The 20,423-nt window shown below is 37.7% G+C and overlaps 1 protein-coding gene across 3 annotated transcripts in view; it reads right to left on the bottom strand.

Moving 5' to 3' along the window:
• The window catches only part of LOC110261176 (uncharacterized), a 62,546-nt gene that overhangs the window by 24,332 nt on the left and 17,791 nt on the right, over positions 1-20,423 (bottom strand). The window contains exon 3 of one of the 3 annotated variants that reach the window (XR_014807707.1): positions 3,016-5,517. The exons of the other annotated variants lie outside the window; for them this stretch is intronic. The gene's annotated coding sequence lies outside the window, so the exon portion shown is untranslated. Of the gene's footprint in view, positions 1-3,015; positions 5,518-20,423 lie in introns of those variants that run through there. 3 annotated transcript variants of the gene reach the window in all.

Raw genomic sequence — 20,423 nt, 5'->3', positions numbered from 1 at the left:
TTGAAATGTGCTCAGTTGACTGGCCTCAAATCTCATGTTTACCAAATTAGTCATCACATCCATTGTGCTTCCTTCCTAATGTCTCTCAAACCCATCTGTTATTTCTACTAGCAGCACTCCCTTTCCCCTAGATCTATCACCTCTACCTCAGTCTTTGGTGTAGCTCTACAACAATTTATCTTACAGACATACAGTCACTTTCATTCATCATCCATCATTCTGTTTTCAACAGCTTTCATCTGTTCTCTATAATCTGTAGGTGTAAGTTCAATAACACCTATAAATTCATGTCTACAAACTACTTACCAATCCCTGCCACCCCACGGCATGCCAGCCCATTTGTACTGTGCATTCTAACTCCCCTATTTCTACCCTAACTTAGTTGCCCTCCAAGATCTACCAGTTTAATTCTTCTCCTGCCCTTAAAGGTCAGGTTGCATTCCATGCCTTCAGTGAGCTATCACCTGACCAGAGTCATCCAAGGTCATTGACATTAATTACCTTTTCTACTGCCACAGAACATCTGGTGACGTATGTATTTACAGCATACATATCTCAGTCTCTAATTAGATTGAGTAGACTGAGAACAGGGATTTCTTATGTTACTCTACTGAATAACCGAAATGAACATCACGAGACTAATGGATAACTGTGTGGTATCATTATCATTTTTTGTTTATTAGCTCATTTGCCTAAAAATCCCTTAATAATTTCCACAACAGGAGGGACAGTGTTCAAAAACATAGATTCCAAAAAATATTCAAAAGTAATGAGTCTTTTATCACAGGAATATTTTAAAAATTTAAAAATTGAACATAAATGGATTTTTGTCAGGTATCCTGCACTAGTGTCACACTAGATCTCAAAGTTCCCTTTTAGGAAAAGACTCATATCCTAAAGAATTAGAAGGATGAGGGGCCTTTTTTCTCAGAAAGTTCTTAATGGTAGCCTTGATTATCAGGAATTTAAGCAGAGGCCAATGAAACACACTCATCATTAGCATACCTTGATATTAAATTCAGTGTAAAGGTGATTGGGTTTTTCTTCTTCCTTCTTTTCTACAGACTTCTTTGTTCTAATTCCTCAGATCTAGAAGAAATACTCCGCTGAACAATACCAAGGAAAACCCCTCTTGGTGTGCGGGGGGGATTACAAGTGTGAAATAATTTGTATTTTACAGCAAGACAAGAAAAATTGAAATAAAATATTTTCTCTGTCCTTTAGCCTCCTCTCTTCCCCACTGTGCGTTGTGTTTCTGCATTACCACATGGACCAAATCTTCCACTGGCAGAAATACCCGCTCAACCAAAAAGACCCAACAAGACCATGCCTTAAAGACAACATTCCTAGAAGTTCCCTTGTAGTTCAGGGGGTTAAGGATCGAGTGTTGCCTCTGCTATTGTGGTGCAGGTTTGATACTTAGCCAGTGAACTTCCATATGCTGGAGGTGCAGCCAAAAAGAAAAAAAAATATCACTGCTTCTTGATACATAGATGCTTAGATCTGGATCATGTAAACTGTTAACAATACATTATTTGATGTGCAGCCCTCAGTCTCAAAGAACTCATACAACTGTGCCTTGACTTCTAATGGGCAGAACAGTTCTCAGAGCCTTCTGAGCTGCTCTTTTTGGGTTAAAATCCTCAAATTGGGCTCAATAAAATTTTCCACTTCTTTCTTAGGTCAACTGATTAATTTTTCATTGACACAAGAGATCATTGAAAAAACATAGGTAAATTGTATGTAGGTCAATATTCCCTTTAAATCTTTTGATTCCAAGTTTCTTTATACATACAACCATGGCAACCTAAATACTGACAAAGGCATGAAAATCAACATACAATCTCAAATATAGCTGTACTCTAAACTCTATAAGGTCAGGGACTTCATCCATTTAACTCAACACAATACTCAATCTCCAAGAAATTTCTGACACATCGCAGGCATTCTTAGGCATTTGTTAATTGAATGAAGAAAGGATTGTGAATACATTTTACTGACTTAGGTTGCAATTATTTTATGATTACTAAATTTTAGTAAAATTTATTGAGATTTTAGTGACATATATAATATTTTCTTAATTTTTCTTATATTTATAGTTGAAATCTGACCATGGGAAAACTTCCTTTTTATATGATAGTGTTTTCTTGTCTCCTCTGTCAATCACACCAACTGCTTACAGCTGGATGACTGTGGACCCTGACTATCTTCTGGGTATAACTGTTGTATGTTTTTCCCCCTTTGGCCTATGTGGTTAGTAATCATTCATTCATTCATTCATTCTCCCTTCTTCCTATGATGTAGCTATTCTTGCTTGGCACTCATTTGAGAAAAAATGGGGGCAAGAGGGAAAGAAAAAAGGAAAAAAAAACAGTCCTTTGTTCAAATTATCAAATTCTTAATATCACCTCGGGTCAATAGGAAGCTGGCATATGCTAAAGGATTATATAACTGAAATAACGGGAACAAACACATTAAGAGAAAGGGCTTCATGATGAATTTTCTGGCACATTTCAGAAAAAGAGCAGCTGGGTCCTCACGGCAATAAAACATACTGGAACCTATTGATAAAACATGGTGACAAGTGCTTTCAATATGTTCAAAAATATGGTCATTCAACAAACATATGTTTCAAAGTGCCTGACGATGTTTTACTGGAGAATATAAGGATCTGAAAGACCACATTTATGAGTCAACAATAATAGCTATATTTGAAATACTGTCTTTCATTTAGGATTTAAGAAATGTAACATGAGAATCATTATTTCTGAACTTGTAAATTTTGCTAAAACATTTTTTTTTGAATGACTTCAGGGTATTTTTTTTAAGCAAAGGATAAATATTTTAGAAGCTGGATACCATCTGATTTAATGCAATGGTCTGAACATTTCAGCCTTATTATGAAAAATGACTAAAACAAAGGTAGGGTTCCAAATGTAAATGATTGCGACACAAATATACTATGGAAACATTCTGGCTCAGGATCTAAGTCACAGATTTAACATTTAATTCTGATTTTTTTTTCTGGGTGCTAGCTTTATTTCTTATCAGCAAATCATGTAACATCACATTAACTTATCCAGGAGGAGAGTAAAAAATGGTGCAAATGGGCCAAAATTTAAAGACATTTGAAAAGCTGTTTTTTTTTCTTTCTGCTACTCGGTTCAACACATCCTTGCAACAGCACCACCTATCAACTAAGTGCCAATCTAAACAGAGGAATAAGCCTTGCTCTGTGTTGTCTGGCTCTTTAGTCTAAACACCCCCAAACTGAAAGAAAATATACTCTTAAACTGAGAAAAAATTTCAAACTTTCTACCTTTTATATTTTAGAATAAAATGGTGACAAAGGAATTAAAACAGGGTCTCAAAGAGACAGCTGACTCCCAAGACCATTATTCACTAGAGCTAAGATATGGCAACAACTTAAACGTCCATAGACAAATGAACAAATTTTTTAAAATGTGGTATATACATATAGTGGAATATTAATCAGCCTTTAAAAAAAAAAAAGAAATACTGCCATTTGTAACAGCATGAATAGGCCCAGGAAGACATGCCGAATGAAGAAATCCAGACACAGAAAGACAAATATTGTATGAGCTCCCCTATACATGGCTGATGAAATAGTTACATTCAGAGAAGCAGAGAGTGGAGGAATGATGGGGACCAGGGACGGCGGGGGGGGGGGGGGACGAAGAGGTGATGGTCAAAGGGCACAACACTTCAACTGGGAAAAATGAGTTGTAAAGATCTACTACACAGCATGGTGTCCACAGCAACAATATTGTTTGCATACGCAAAATTTTCCAAGAGGGGTAGATCTTATATCGTAGTCTTACCACACATACACACATATACCAGTAATGAAAATACTAATAAAGGAGGTGGGAGGAAATTTTGGAACGTGACGGATATATCTACAGTCTTGATGGTGGTGACAGTTTTATGGGTGTCTACAGTCTTGATGGTGGTGACAGTTTTATGGGTGTATACTTATCCCCAGACTCATCAAGTTGCATATATTAAACATGTATAGGAGTTCCCATCACGGCTCAGTGGAAACGAATCTGACTAGCATCCATGAAGACGCAGGTTGGATCCTGACCTTGCTCAGTGGGTGAAGGATCTGGCATTGCCTTGAGCTGTGGTGTAGGTTGCAGACATGGCTTGGATCTGGCATTGCTGTGGCTGTGGAAGGCCAGCAGCTCTGATTAGACCCCTAGCCTGGAAACCTCCATATGCCGAGGGTGTGGCCCTAAAAAAGACAAAACAAACAAACAACGAAAAAAAACCACGTATAGCTCTTTGCACGTCAATCACACCTCAATTAAGTGTTTTTTTAAAGAATGAAATGGTGATAATACCAGCAAAATACTTATAATAGAGAATATGATAATGTCATTAAAATGTTAATAACAGTTGCTACAGGTGAACACGTGTGCATCCCTGTTTCTTCAGTGTCCCCATTTGAAAAATGAATAACAAGGTTAAAAAACTACTGTGGATAAAAAAGAACTAGAGTAACCAAGAGTATCATAATCCAGATGCTATCAGAATGCCCCCAAACACTCACTGTTCTAGTCCAATGCCAAAACTCTCATGTTCCCTTAAAAAATGGAAATGCAGCACTACCATATTTGTCATTAAGCCTTCTGGACACAAGCGGTATTCACAATTTTGGCAAATGTCATCATCAGTTGCTGAGAACTGGTGTTACTGAACCATTTAGTGGGTCCAGGTATTATCCAGTGAGTGTTTTAACTCAACATTATAAACTGACTTAATATAAACTAACATTGGCCCAGTACATATCATCTACTGATATACAGTGTCAACAAGAGGGAGATTTTTAACTCCAGTTCCTGTCTCCTAGTATATTATAGATATAAAGTAGTATTTCCCATCTCCTAGTATATTATAGATATAAAGTAGTATTTCCCGTCTCCTAGTATATTATAGATATAAAGTAGTATATTGCTCTGAAGGAACAAAACGGTAAGGTTAAAAGAGTGGGTTTGGTTTCTTTGTTAAATATTACACTTCATTGTCCATTCATTTTAATACATTTCTCTGTATTGATACCAACTGCTGAGCTTAAAGCAGAAGAAGCCAGAATAAATGAGATGTACCCACTTCAGTCAAGTAACTCTAGGGGAAATGCAGAAAGACAAACAAGTAGATACAATATAATGAGTTAAGTGCTGTAACTGAATCATTGTTTTAAGTGTTGTGGAAACAGAGAGGGAGCAAGTAGTACCTAGACGTTAGGACATGAAGTAAAGCTTCATTATAGATGGGGCATTTTTTTAGTGATTTAAAATTTTTCCATTATAGTTGGTTTACATTGTTCTGTCAATTTTCTACTATATGACAAAGTGACCCAGTCTCTCTCTCTCTCTCTCTCTCTCTCACACACACACACACACACACACATTCTTTTTCTCACATTATCCTCCATCATGCTCCATCACAAGTGACTAGATATAGTTCCCTGTGCTATACAGCAGGATCTCACTGCTTATCCACTCCAAATGCAATAGTTTGCATCTACTAACCCCAAGCTCCCAGTTCATCCCACTCCTTCGCCCTCCTCCTTGGCAACCATAAGTCTGCTCTCCAAGTAGATGGGCATTTTAACTCTTACAAAATCAGAACAGTCAGGACCAAAAAGATAAAGTTAGTAAAAGGAAGAAAATTTGAGACAATAGTAGCAAGCAGTGTGTGAGAAGAGCCTGATCCCAAGTTTTGATGCTGCGTTACCTTTTCTTTGCTTCTATGAAAGAAACAGTAAAAGCAATAGAGCCAAGAGATGTGAACTACAAGAGCTAAAATATAAGTTTAGAATGGGAGTAACTTAAGGAAAGATTATATGATTAAGAGGGATACATGTGAGGCTATGAGGGATACTCTGTTCCAGCAAACTGGCCACATACAGAAATAGAGGGTAAGGAGGTGGGGAAACAGCCTACGGCAGAGATAAAACAATTAAGTCATGAATCCCATCAGAATGAGTTGATCCAGCAACTTGACCCAGACTTAAAGATGCTTCAAGCTGAGTGGTTCTGCGTAACACTTGGTCAATAACAAAAACTCCAGAAATATAAAAGTATATTCTTAGACTAGAAACCTAAAATTGTTATTAAATAGTAGAAAAGGCTGTGATGAACACCAAGAAAAAGGAATCTGTCAAACATGTATATTCTAAAATTACATAATTCCAATGGTATTGTTTCTGATGGAATCTAAATTCCTCTGGTTCACACTTTTGACATTTCCAGTGTTTTAACTTTTCACCAAGACCTAGTGATTCTGTCACAAAGCCCTAATTCCTCAGAACTGAGAGGCTTAATTCTGGGCTGTCTTCTGGAGCTGCCTTGCTTCACCTGTCTGACCTCCAGTGTCTGAGTTTAATCACGTGTAAGCTGGGGACAAATCTCAGTGCAAGCTCCTGATTTGGCTCAAGACGGGCCGCTGGAATTCAATAAATATTGATTGATGGTAAGAGAGACAGTATCACTCTTCTTAGATATGTTGTCACTCCGCCTGCAGGAAATCACTGACAGCCTGTGCTATTCAGGACAGTTGCCATGGCAGCAGAAATTAAACACCAGCAAACATGAAGCTACACAAAAGTCATGGGACAACCTTACTCAGAACCTTGCATCATTCATGACTTCTTGTATTATCTCAGCACAAAGAATAGAGTGAGAATTTTCAATACATCTGGCCTGTGAGAAGTAAAACTCTGGTGGCCATGCCTTGACCCTCACAGTATTACAGTCTTTCAAAACTAAGTTCTAAATTGCTGCAGTGGGAGGAAGTGAGCACATAGCCCTGCTCCGGTTTTAGCCTCAGTTCAGGAAGGGAGAGCATTTCTAGACTCCTTGATGCTGTACTAGACTCTCAGTATACTTATCTGCACCTTCCCTGGGTTCGAGTGGTCAATCTTATTGGGCTACATCATTACCAGCTGGGATCCCATTCTCTGCAAGACATCTCTCATGCTGTTTCTCCCTGACTTTCTGTCTCTATCATCATGGACCTTGTGCTTGGGACTGGATGGGTGCCATCTTCACTACAGTAATTGATGGCCCCAACTCTGCTCTGAAAGGGGCCAGTTTTCTCTTTTTCTCTTCATATTCTCCTAAGAACAAAGGAGGACAAAGACAAATCTGTTACAAGTTTCATTTCATCTTCAAACTTAAGCCAAGTCATTTTTTTTTTTTTTTGGCTGAGCTTTAGCCAATACTTTCCATTGTTGTATGTGATCCTTATACTAAGAAAATGAGCAATTCATGGTTCTTGCACATGTACATGATAGAACTCCAGAGTGGGAGGGGTGAATGTAACTCCATATTTTTTAGTATTTTAAAATTACAATTATTGACCCCAATATATGACAGCAGCAATAATAGCTAATACACCAGGTATTCCTTTCAGCGCTTTGAACATATTAACTAAACCACTCCTCCAAACAATCCTATGTAGCAAATTGCTACTATGATATCCATTCTAAATAGGCATTGAGGCACAGAAAAGTCCAGTAACGTGCCTGAGAACCACAACAAATTAGTGTCTCTCTTATCTATCACCTATAGCATGTATCACCTGCCAAGTCTACGGTAAATCAATCATATTGTATTCTTACAGCAATGCTGTAAGTGTTCTTATTTCTCACCTTTATAGAGAAGAAAAGCACTGCTTAAGAGATTAAGTATCAACCAATGGCACAGAATTTCAATAGTTGGAGCCAAGATAAAAAATCCCTATCTGTGTAAATCCAAACTCTAGGTATTTATCCCTGCACCCCTGCCTCTGTATTCACAATTCTTGCCTGGAAACTTCACTCACTCTGGGACTTTCCAGATTATTAGCTCTGACCCTCTTGGGGTCTTAGGCTAATGAAATAGAATTAGCTCACAAAATCATTGACTTCAGGATCTTAGCATCATGGTAGGGCTTATAACAGCCTGTCTGATAATAACTCCTGAGACCAACTTGTAGTTTTGCAAATTAGGGATTATTGGCTTGTCCCTACAAGGGAGGCCACTCTAAGAAACACCTGGACTGCCTCTCCCCAAACAAAGAACTGGATAAGGTAATTATAGAATTTGGGCATGGGGGTAGGAAGTAAGGAGTTTAGATAATTTTATTAAGCAACATTTGGCTCAAAGTAAAGCAGATCTGTCTGTAAAGAGCTAATATCATCCATGAACTATGGTGTAGGGCAGTAGCTGCATCTCCAATTCGACCTCTAGCTCAGGAACTTCCATATGCCATAGGTGCTGCCCTAAAAAGGAAAAAAATATAAACAGCTTATTTAATCCACGTCATTTGTGGCTCTCTGCCAACACCACACACGAATACACACAATCCTTGATTACACATCAGACCCTAGCAAGCCCTAGGACTGGATATTGGCTTTGCTATATCGTGCCCCCCAGTGTGAAGTGTCACAAAGCCATGCATTGGTTACAGAGTTAAGTTGAGATTAAAACATAATAACCAGAGTTCCCTTGTGGCTTAATGAATTAAGGATTTGGCATTGTCCTCTGCTGTGGTGCAGGTCTCCATTCCTGGCCTTGGAAATTCCCCATGCTGTGGGTGTGACCAAAAAAAAAAAAAACAATATAACTAATAACTAATATTTTTGGACAAAAACATAGTACTATATTTGGAACACATGAAGACTGAATAAAACTCTCATGAGGCTAATTTTTTTAATTGGAGGCAACGAAGTATAGTGGTCAAAAGTACACATTCTAGAAATCAAATCCTTTCTGTGTAAATGTGATCAAATTACTCTGCTTCTCTTCGCCTCAGTTGCCACATCTGTAAAATGAGAGTAATTACAGAATCAATTTGTTAGGGCTGCTGTAAGGGGCAAATGAGTTAATCCTTATGAAGTGCTCAGAGTAATGCCTGGAAAATGGTACATTCTATTAACATCACTAAACTAGCTAGCTAAAAAAAAAGTTCATTTCCATTAATAGCTAAATTTAAGGTTAGACAATAGAACATACTCTTTGATGAGAACAAGGTTAAGAGGAGACGACACTTGATATGACTCCACACAGTAATGGGAAGAGAATTTATCACCCAAGAGCCATCCTTCCCAAGTGTGCAGGCAGAACTGGCATCATTCAATTTTAGGGTTTGCAAATGTCACTACAACTGTCAATGAAATGGAAAACTCTGTAATATATTTAAAGAAATCACCTGAAGTGTCTCTTTTCCATTATCTGTTGCCTCCCAATGCCAAATGCTCTAGTTAAATAATGAATAACTCTTAGTAATTATCTGATAGAATTTTTCTAGCTATTTTTTTGATATACAACTGGGTCATAAAATAAACCTGGAAGCAATACACTAATTTTTTTAAAAAGATCTTCATGCATTATATTTTAATTTCCTACAAGAGGAAAAATCGAGATTTTTTTTTTTATGGAATTGTCACAGAAAGTTCAAAATGCTACAGATATGGAAACTTTTTAACAGTTCTTCTAGCCTATTGATTTTGTTATAAATAAAAAAGTGATAGTAGAACCATTTTTTAGTAAAGTGGATAGATTAAAACATAGTAACAGTCAAGACTACAGTCAAGGGTGCTCCTTTTTCCTCATCTTACCTTATTATCAGGATTTATTTTTATTTTTTCCTTGATTTATTATTTCAGTCTTTAAATGGCTTCTCTCCACACTGAGTGAAACTATGCTGGCCAGTTAGAATCTTTGTCACCACTCACTGTACTGGAGATAAATTTATAAATAGCAAGCTTGAAAGGTCTAGCTGGGCAAATACAAAAGCTCAAGGAAGAAGCATGCAGGATGAGCAGCTGGCCTTTCTTCTTCTCATAGGTTGCTGTTTATAAACTTCCTCTCTCTATGAGGCTTTTGCACCATACTGGGAAAATTCCAAATATAACTCCATTATAGAACCTTCTGAAGAAGCTAAAAAACATCCATGCTGATCCACAGCATAAAATGTGTGACGTTCAATATTTGTCAAAACATTTTACCTCTGCAGCCACTGAACCTGTAATGACAAGGACTAAGAATGCGTTGACAACAAGAATACAATTAGTACTCACTGGAGAAAACCGCAGTGGAGTTTGAAAGAAATCTTTGAGTAGCAGACATTTTTTAAAAGTGCTTTTGGATATTTAAAATATACAAATTTCCCACCATTAAATGCCTTAAGTATTCTGAAGTTTTGATTTTCTTTTTCCTTAGCCCATAGAACTTGGCAATCAACAACATTTATTAAGACAGTCTTGTACCTGGAAATTTACCGGGTGTCTTATGTTTTATTTTTGCTCAGAGATGCATTCCATCAAATTTTGCCCATTCCAAGCTTATAAACACAGACTTGTGGATGCTGAACGAGCACCACAGTTCCTGGTCTGGGCAGGTGAGACTATGGAAAGATTTGATATTGTGCTGTTTAAGCTTAGTAATAAGTATGAGGGCAATTAATCAAAGGAGTTCTAAAAATCAACATAGGATAACTCAATTAGAAATGACCAGGGCATATCTTAAACTATTTTTCTCCCACTTTGTTTTGAAAATTTCATTGGATATTTTATTTTTAAATTCTGCTTCCATCTGTTCTAGCCAGAGTTCTGCTTAAGTTACTTTGGTAACCAAAGAATACCAGAAATCTCACCAACTCAATACCGAGGCTGAAGTAGCAAGTTTGAAAATGGACCGAAAGTGATGGAAGCAAAGTAAATGAAACTTCAGTTGAAATCCTGCCATCAGATGAATCTGGTAAAAATGCCACTTCCTCTATCACTGGCATGGCTGACACTAATGACAATGAGGGCATGTTGATAATGGGGGAGCCCATGTATGCGTGGGGTGGGGGGATCTCTGTGCCTTCTGCTCAATTCTGCTGTCAACCTATCACTATTCTAAAAAAAAAAAATAGTCTATTAGAAAAAAAGAATAAAGTATGGAAAGGAAAAAAGTTTAACTTACAGTGGAGAAACTCAACAGACACCATCTCAACTAAGTGATCAAGTTACATTTTTAGAAATGTTTATTGAGCAGTTCCTGTTGTGGCACAGTGGTTAACGAATCCGACTAGGAACCATGAGGTTGCGGGTTCGGTCCCTGCCCTTGCTCAGTGGGTTAAGGATCTGGCATTGCCATGAGCTGTGGTGTAGGTTGCAGATGCGGCTCGGATCCCGCGTTGCTGTGGCTCTGGTGTAGGCTGGTGGCTACAGCTCCAATTAGACCCCTAGCCTGGGAACCTCCATATGCCGTGGGAGCAGCCCAAAAAAATGGCAAAAAGACAAAAAAAAATGTTTATTGAGCCATAATTGGCATGTATATTAGTTTCAGGTTATAACAATGATTTGATATATGTATATAATGGAAGATGGATCTCCAAATAAGTCTAATCAATATCCATTATAATACGCAGTTATAATTTTTTTCTTATGTTGAGAACTTTTAAGATCAACTCTCTAGAAACTTTCAAATATACAGTCCTAACTGCAGCCAGCATGCTGTACATTATATCACCAGGACTTATTTATTAAGATTGTATCTTTTGATCACTTTCATTCATTTTGCTCACTCCCACCCCCATCCCCCACCTCTGGCAACTACCAATCTGTTCTCTATGTCCATCAGCTCCATTTGGTTTGTTGAGTTTGTTTTTAAGCCTCCATATATCAGTGAGATCAAATGGTATTTGTCTTTCTCTGTTGGACTGATTTCACTTAGCAAAATGCCCTCAAAGTTTATCTAGGTTGTTACAGTTTCCTTCTTTTTATGGCTGAGTAATATTCCATTGTGCATATATACCAAAGCTTCTTTACCCATCATTCATCAGTTGACACATAGGTTGTTTCCATATCTTGGCAACTGTAAATAATGCTTCTATGAATATTGAAGTTCAGGCATCTTTTCCAGTAAGTGTTTTCATTTCCTACAGATAAATTACTTAGGAATGGAATTGCTGGATAATGTAGTAGTTCTATTTTTAACTTTTTGAGGAACCTCCATACTGTTCCCTATAATGTCTGTACCCGTTTATATTTGAGATCCCCAAGGAAGACTATACTCCTGAGACTGACCACTTATTTGTGACACAAGAAATTCTTAGAAAATGTATACTTTAAAAGCCAAATGCATAAAAGGTAAGAGAGTTAGAATAATAAAGCAAGCAGGAGATTTAAAAAAATATATATTAGGGAGTTCCCATTGTGGCTAGCAGGTTAAGAACCCAACTAGTATCCATGAGGATGTGGGTTCAGTCCCTGGCCTTGTTCAGTGGGTTAAGGCTCCAGGGTTGCCATGAGCTGTGGTGTAGGTCTCAGATGCTGCTCAGATCCTGTATTGCTGTGGCTGTGGTGTAGGCTGGCAGCTGTAGCTTTGATTCGACCCCTAACCTGGGAACTTCCATATGCCACAGGTGCGGCACTAAAAAAAAAAAGAAAAAGAAATTTAAAAATATTATAGTAGATATCTATTGTTTGGCTTGCTCAGTCTCACCTTGCTTTTTCTGTATCTGGATAACGCTGGGCCTTCCTGGTATCTGGAAATGCTCTTCTTCCACATGGCAAGACTGTTAATCACACACTGGTTTCCATGCCAGGCTGGGTCATCTAAGTGTCCCCATAACTTTGAGATACACTGATGGGTCCAAGGGTGGCTACACTCAGGGAAAAATCCCTTAATCAGGCACCAGCAGAACTTTGGAGAGAAGGTATATCTCTCTTCCTGAGATCACGGGTTGCCAGCAATCACATTGAGCCAGGCAGTGTTTATGCCCTCGTAATTTATCTCACCACCTGAGATTTAGATGTAAGCTCCAGTTCACAGACAAGAAGATGTAGACCCAGAGAGATTAAGAGCCTCGTCAAGGTTAATCAGGAATTAAGCAGAACCTTGGGAGCTTTTAGAAGATACCATTAACTTATTACTAAGAAAATAACACAAGATTCTTTTTTTGATTGAAGTATAGTTGACTTAAAATAATATATTAATTTCAGGTGTACAACATAGTGTTTTAATATTTTTATAGATTATACTCCATATAAACACAATTCTTTATTTTCACTCTTTTAACCCATAGCTCAACTTTTGAAGATCTTATGTTTCTTAATACCTTATCTTAGAAAAAAATGGGTAAACCACTCCTCAGTCTTTCTTTCTCAGACTCACTTTTCCAGAGTCTAGAAAAAAACGAGTGAGAAGAGAATGAAATAATTCCCAATTATCATGTATGATTTTGACTAAACTCAAGAATGCATATGCCTTAGATTTAAATAGTGCCTCTGTATCAACCACATTGTCTCACACTTTCCAAAGGGAAACAGATGTCTTCATCTCAAGCCTGTCAGAGATCTTATTGCACTGCGTTGTTATGACTGCCATGCACTCTGTCACAGCATATGTCAGCAGCAGAGCAGTTACCTCAGCAACACCTGCCCTTGAGTGTGAGCACCCACACTGGAAAATCCCTCTACTGCTTTAGCCTTAATTTCCTTTGCCAACTTATCTTGTGTTCACTCTGCAGGCTGGGATGATTTATGAAAATGTGGCCTCTGACCACAACTTAGGCAGTCCACGTCAGTGCTATGCCAGCCCCCGAATAAGCTGAGAATTCAGATTCTTTGTCCAGGCCCACAATATTAACCATGAAAACAGAGCTGTCTCCAGCAGCCCACCTGTTATTAAAATGTATGTGACAGACTCATACTGATTTGCCACCTGTCAATGAATCATTTGGCAGGAAATTTTCTCCAATGTTATAATTTTCACATACACCCACAACACCTAGAGTAAAAGCAAAATAGAGATCTGTATTAAGAGCTAATGTGTACCAGAAATACTCATTAAAAATACTCTATTGGATTTAATCCTGCTAGATATCCTATAAGTTCCCTGCCTTTTCAAATGAGAAACTATCGAGAGCTTAATAATTTGACCAAGGTCACTAGCTAGCTAGGGACAGAGGTGGGAATCAAACCCAAGCCTTATAAGCCCAGGGCAAAACTCTCCCTGTACACCAACTGCTTCTTGGAGGGTTATGATGTAGGTCCTAATTCATCTTTGTTATTGTAGTTAATGTACCAAAAAAAAAAGTTTAAAAAATATGCAGGTTCTATTGGACTACAAAATTTATAGGCTCTCAAAACATGCTAGAACTTAGAGCTAACTTTTTTCCACCTCTAATTCAGTGCAATAAGCTCTTCCACAATGGCCTGACTGAACACTCCCGAACACACCTGGGGGCCCAGTGACAAAGAACACACAGAGTTATAAAATAGGTCATTCAATATTTGGAAACCCCCAAACGTAAGTTTTAAAATTTACATTGAGCAAAAATTTCCTCAGGTTAAATGTCTGTCTTTCCTAGTCTCAAGCCACACTGAATAAAGTGAGTACTTATTTCACACAACAATCCCTTCAAATCAAAAGACAGTGCTAATTCCTCCCAAAGTCTGCCTCTGGGGGGGGGAATTAGGCTGTGTCTTTAAATGGCTCCCCCACATCCCACATCATGGTTTCCAGCCCCATTTCTCTGGCACCCATAAAAGTACACAATATGCCAGCTGTGGACTGACTAATATAACAGGGGAGGGGGGGAATTTCTCACAAATTGTTCTAGACACTATATTTCTGTTTATATAGGCTAAAATTAAATTCGTTATTTTTCTATATGTCAATCATGCCAAATTGTTGACTCATAATGAGTTTGGATTCAATTAAAACCCTTGATCTCATATAAATAATTAATAAGTCAGTCATGCATGAGAGTTAATATTTAAACTAAGATTCAGGAATTAATTATCTGTATATTGCTAGTTTCAGAATTAACTGAGCACTTTTTAAACACTCTAATTCTTTAAAATCATAATCCTTAATAGAAACTAAGAGATACCTTTTAATCCATCTACACTTTCTCAGGCATTATAAGTCTTATCTAATGTATGCTCACAACTGCCCTACGAATTAGATATACAAGGAAAGCTAGAGTCAGACAGATGAAGGGCCCACAAAGCAGCAACTTATTGCAATGAGATTTAAATCCAGGTGTGTCTGATTCTAAAATCTTAATTCTTTCTAGTATTGTACAATCCCTCTGTGGCTTTATGTCACTCCATGAATATGATGTATTTGTCTTCTATAACTTTATTCATTAATGATAAAAACGCAAAACAACAAAATCAGAATAAAATGTAGGTAAAGGCTCCCTCCGAGGCTTTAAAAAATGTAGAAATTAGAGTTCCTGCTGTGGTGTGGTAGATTAAGAATCCAACTGCAGCAGCTCAGGTTGCTGTGGAGTTGTGGGCTCAATCCCCACCTGGGCAAAATGGGTTAAAGGATCTGGCATTGCTAAGTGGCATACGTTAACAGCTGCAGCTCAGATTCAATCCCTGGCCAAGGAACTTCTATATAACACAAACACAACCACGAAAAAACCCCAAAAAAACAAAAAACATAGAAATCAAAATCTTCACAGGATGGAGAATTGAATCATCTATGAATCCATGCAGCATTTCATCTACCTTTACCTATCTTATCCTATCCTGCAAGGATATCACAATAGTCTTGGCTAAATGCCTTATAGATGCTCAATTTTCTCTACTTACTTTGAGGCTCTATGAAACTATTAACCTTATTAAAAGAGTAAATGTCAGCAGGTATTATTCTGATTCATTTTAATCAATTCATATGGTAGTCTAATTATTATTTCCATTTAAAAATATTTAGAAATATGTATTTAATAACTGCTCTAAAATTTTGCCATTCCAATATTTTTTTCTCAATTTTTTATTAGAGTATAGTTGATTTACAATATTAAGATGTTGTTTTATACTTCCAGAATGCAATTCTTCCCTTCCCTCCTTCATTCCTTCCTTTTTTCTTCCTTCCTTCCATACATAAAAATCACATTAAATACCTGCTGTATACTAAGCAATATGCTTGGTGCTAAAAAAAAAATACATACAAACAAATCAGGGTTTAACAGATTAGTGTAAAAGAAATCTGTTAAGTATAGCAAGTTAGCATACACTATAATAAAAATACATATAAAGCATTATGGAAATACGTTAGAAGAAATGGGGGGGGGGGTCCATGAAATTTACACTTAAACAAGTCTTTGAAAATAAGGAAATGCTCTCCAGGTGGACACAACAGGGGAAGGACAACTCAGACAGAGGCAACAACAAAAGTAAAATAACAAAAGCAAAAATCAGTAGGTCTTCAGCTGAAAATGAGACATGACAGCCCATGACATATTTTAAAGAATCTTGTAATCCATGCTAAATATCTGGTGCTTTATCATGGGTCATAAGAAACTGCTAAAAGATTTTAATGAGACCCTATTTATCTTCCGGAAAGACAACTCTGGTAGCCATGTGGAAGAGAGATTGGAGAAGAATGAATCTAGAGTTAAGAGGACCAATTAGAAGGGTATTGTACTACATCAGGTAAGAAGAAATTAAAATCTAGTGTAAGAAATTGGCAGGGAAAAAAAAGAAGAAGAAAAAAAAAAAAGAAATTGGCAGAGAGGAATTCTCACTGTGGCTCAGCAGTTTAAGGACCTGAAGTTGTCTCTGTGAGAATGTGGGTTCCATCCCTGGCCTCGTGCAGTGGGTTAAGGATCCCATGTTGCTGTGACTGTGGTGTAGGACTCAGGTGCAGCTCCGATTTGACCCCTGGAGAGGAATTTTCATATGCCACAGGTGTAGCTGTAAAAAGAAAATAAATAAATGAAAATTAAAAATTAAAAAATTTTTTTGTCTTTGTGTCTTTTCTATGGAGGTTCCCAGGCTAGAGGTCTAATCGGAGCTGTAGCTGCTGGCCTACACCAGAGCCACAGCGACGGGGGATCTGAGCCACGTCTGTGACCTACACCACAGCTCACAGCAACGCTGGATCCTTAATCCACTGAGCAAAGCCAGGGATCGAACCCACAACCTCATGGTTCCTAGTCGGATGAGTTAACCACCGAGCCATGATGGGAACTCCTAAAAAATTTTTTTAAAGAAATTGGCAGAGAGTAGTTCCCGTTGTGGCTTATCGGGTTATGAACCTGACTAGTATCCACGAGGATGTGAATTCGATCCCCGCCCTCACTCAGTGGGTTAAGGATCCAGCGTTGCCATGAGCTATAGTATAGGTTACAGACACGGTTCAGATCCAGTGTTGCTGTGGCTGTGGTGTAGACTATAGCTGCAGCTCTGATTGGACCCCTAGCCTGCTGAGAACTTCCATACACCACAGATACAGCCCTAAAAAAAAAAAGAAAAATTGTCAGAGACTCATAAAGCATTGTGCCATGGGTATCATGGTTAGAGCATGAGCCCAGAAGCCAAACATTCACTTACTAACCATACAATCCTGGGTAAACTATTTTACATTTTTCTGTCTTATTGTATTCATCTGAAAAAAGAGTCAATAGTGATAAAATATATAAAGCAGGATAGTCCTCAGGACATTTTAGCCTTCTATAGCATTGATATTATTATTGAGAAGACAGATCAGTTTTGAGGCTCAGATGAAAGATAATGAATTCATATACTGAATTTGAAATTTACAGAATACTCACTGGCACTCCCTAGAAGCCTGGATACATCTGAGTCTCAAGAATGTACAGAGTTATGTATCTGTGGCTCTCAAAACCATCAACATAGAAGAGATGATCCAGTAAAGACTAAGAGGAGGACAAGGTTAAGCTTGGCAGCTGGAGGAACATGATCACTCAGAGGCAGAAGCAAGAGGAACCTGCCTGGGAGACTTAAACAGAAAAGTGGGAAAAGAAACAGGAAATAATACTCCACAAGGCTAAGGAGTAGAAAGGCTGAAGAACAGAGACTGGCTCAACAGGAGAAAGAGGACATATGAAAGGTGAGAAAGAGGACACATGAAACGAAAACAGGCCTGGATGTGTTGACAGAATGTATTGTGACAAGGAATCACTGGGATGAAGGAACTGAAGAAAGTGAACATTAGAGATGCTTTTAGGAAGCTGGAGGGAAAGTACTTTTACAACTGAAAATGAGAAGAAGGTAGTGAAGAAGTTCATGCGTTGGGAAAGAGAATAATTTTAAGCTGTATAAGAGATTAGAGGGACAAGGATTCCAGACATTGTGCAGAGTATAGCTTGATAGGAAGACAGGTGAATGTTTCACTACCTGAAGGAAGGAAATGACATAAAGACAAATAATATTGCAATTTTGTCATACGGGCTGATCCTCTATTTTCTCCATGCAATTAATTAAAGGTATAGTCATCTCCTGAGAGTAAGATGAATAGGAACAGTTTGGGGACCATATGAAGGACTGTTATCCATGAGGAGTTGTCCGTGTAGGAAAAGCAGAACAAATGAAATAGAAATCTATAAAAGATCACCATGTTGCACTGAGGACCAGATCAAGGTTAGAAGCCATAAATCTCTGCACATCTGTTCTGTTCTGTCATTTTCTTCAGTAATGGTTGGCTACCAGAGTCTAGGAATGTGTACCATGCATTTTTAACTTCTTCTCCTGAGATGCCTAGAATGTCTTGCATATATTCATTTTATTTAAGTTATGGTCTTAAGGAGATGACTCTACAGCCCTCACAATTGGATATTTAGTTTCAAAGAGAATTTAGTGCAATTTGCTTCTCTAAATCCTGACTATAAGATATGCCTTAAACACCTCATGAGAGAAAGATGCTGGTGCATGGAAGTGAAGTGAATCGCAAATTCCTTAAATATTCTGATACAGCATAAATGATTATTGAAATGTATTCTCTGGCTGTTTTGCTGTGCCATCTGGAATGGCTTCTGGCATTTGGAGTTACACTCCTGTTCCCAAGTCATAGGGGTTTCAGCCAACTAGAGACAAGGCCATCTGTTAATTAATAATTACCATCATTTTTGTATTACTTCTGCTCAATATTTGCTATTATGTCATTTAGAGATTTTATTTTTCAATAAATACCTTTTGTAGGCATTTTTTTATATTTCTATTTATTTTTGATCCCACCCCCCTAAAATGTTATAATTCTAATAGTGTTCTCATTATAGCTAGCTCTGCTGAGTCAATTCTTTTCACTTTCTATTCATTGTCATGCAAGTAGTTAAGAGGCTAAATGTAACTGAGAGCTCCTATTTTTTTTCATTCTGGATATATTACTTTTTTTCCATCAGAGATAGAAATTATGTTTATATCCTTAAGAAGAAATTTTTGGCCAATTCGATTTTATAATATCTGGATGTTTTCTTTTTATCTTTTACCACTGTAAAATATAGCCTGCAATCTTCCTGTGATCTTAAACATAATGTTAATAACACTGTTTATACCTGCAGAGAATGAGCTCATAGGATACCCTATAATGACTGTTTCACACATAGTAGATACTTAGTATATTTGAATGAGTTGTTAAAAGCTTTATCATAGGAATTTCTATTGTGGTTCAGTGGGTTAAGAATCTGACCAGTATCCATGAGGATGCGGGTTCAATCCCCGGCCTCCCTCAGTGGGTTAAAGGATCTGCGTTGCCATGAGCTATGGTGTAGGTCGCAGCTGTGGCTTGGGATCCCTTGTTGCAGTGGCTGTCTCACAGGCTGGCAGCTGTAGCTCTGATGTGACCTGTAGCCTGGGAACTTCTACATGTCTTGGGTGCAGGCCTAAAAAGGAAGGGAAAAAAAAAAAAAAGCTTTATCACAAAACAACATGTAATTATCAAAGGATTAAATATTTGTGACACCTTCCATAAGAAAAAGAAAATTATAGTTTGGGATAAAAATTTATCTACAATTTAATATTTGAGCTTATATTTACAGCTCATCTGTATTGTCAGGTTGCTAATTCAAAGCTCTATTTTTTCTGTTTACTCTGACTTTTCCAGAGTAAGAGAAAACATAAATGTAAGCAGTTCATTCAATAAGCAAAAAAGGCACACCTTTTAAACTAAGTCTTTCCAATTCATCTCTTTTAAATTGTTAATTAGCTCATCTTGGCTTTGTTCCCCCTTGATATGAAGATTAGGGAAAATTCCTGTCAAAAAGATGCCTTACAATGATGGTGCTAGTCTTCCTTAAGGCTAAAGACATTATCTGACAGAGGCTTGAATCAGCTTGGATCAGATCCAGAGCCACTGCCACTTCAGATAGTGCTAAATAAACACTTAATGATTGCTAGGGTTTATATTAAAAAATAAAATTCAACAGTAAACCTGAGGGTCCAATTGGCTTTATTCAATGATTCATGAATAGGGTGGCATCTCATGTAGCAAACAGAAAAGCACTCTGAAGAACTGTACAAAATCTGAGGGTTTTATAGTCAGAAGTGGGCAGTGACAAAGAAAGAGTGGATTGCCTCATCTTCCTCTCATAAGGAAGTATCAGGTGGAGTATGAGTATCAGGATATGAGTATCAGGTGGAGTGCCTCATACTACTGACCAGG

Source organism: Sus scrofa, chromosome 6 (assembly GCF_054392235.1).
Source record: "Sus scrofa isolate SSC_HxYL_T2T_F1_AM1 chromosome 6, Sscrofa_HxYL_maternal_Yorkshire_Landrace_v2.0, whole genome shotgun sequence".
NCBI lineage: Eukaryota > Metazoa > Chordata > Mammalia > Artiodactyla > Suidae > Sus > Sus scrofa.
Note: the sequence above shows the minus strand (reverse complement) of the source record. Positions and strands in the feature narration are given on the sequence as shown.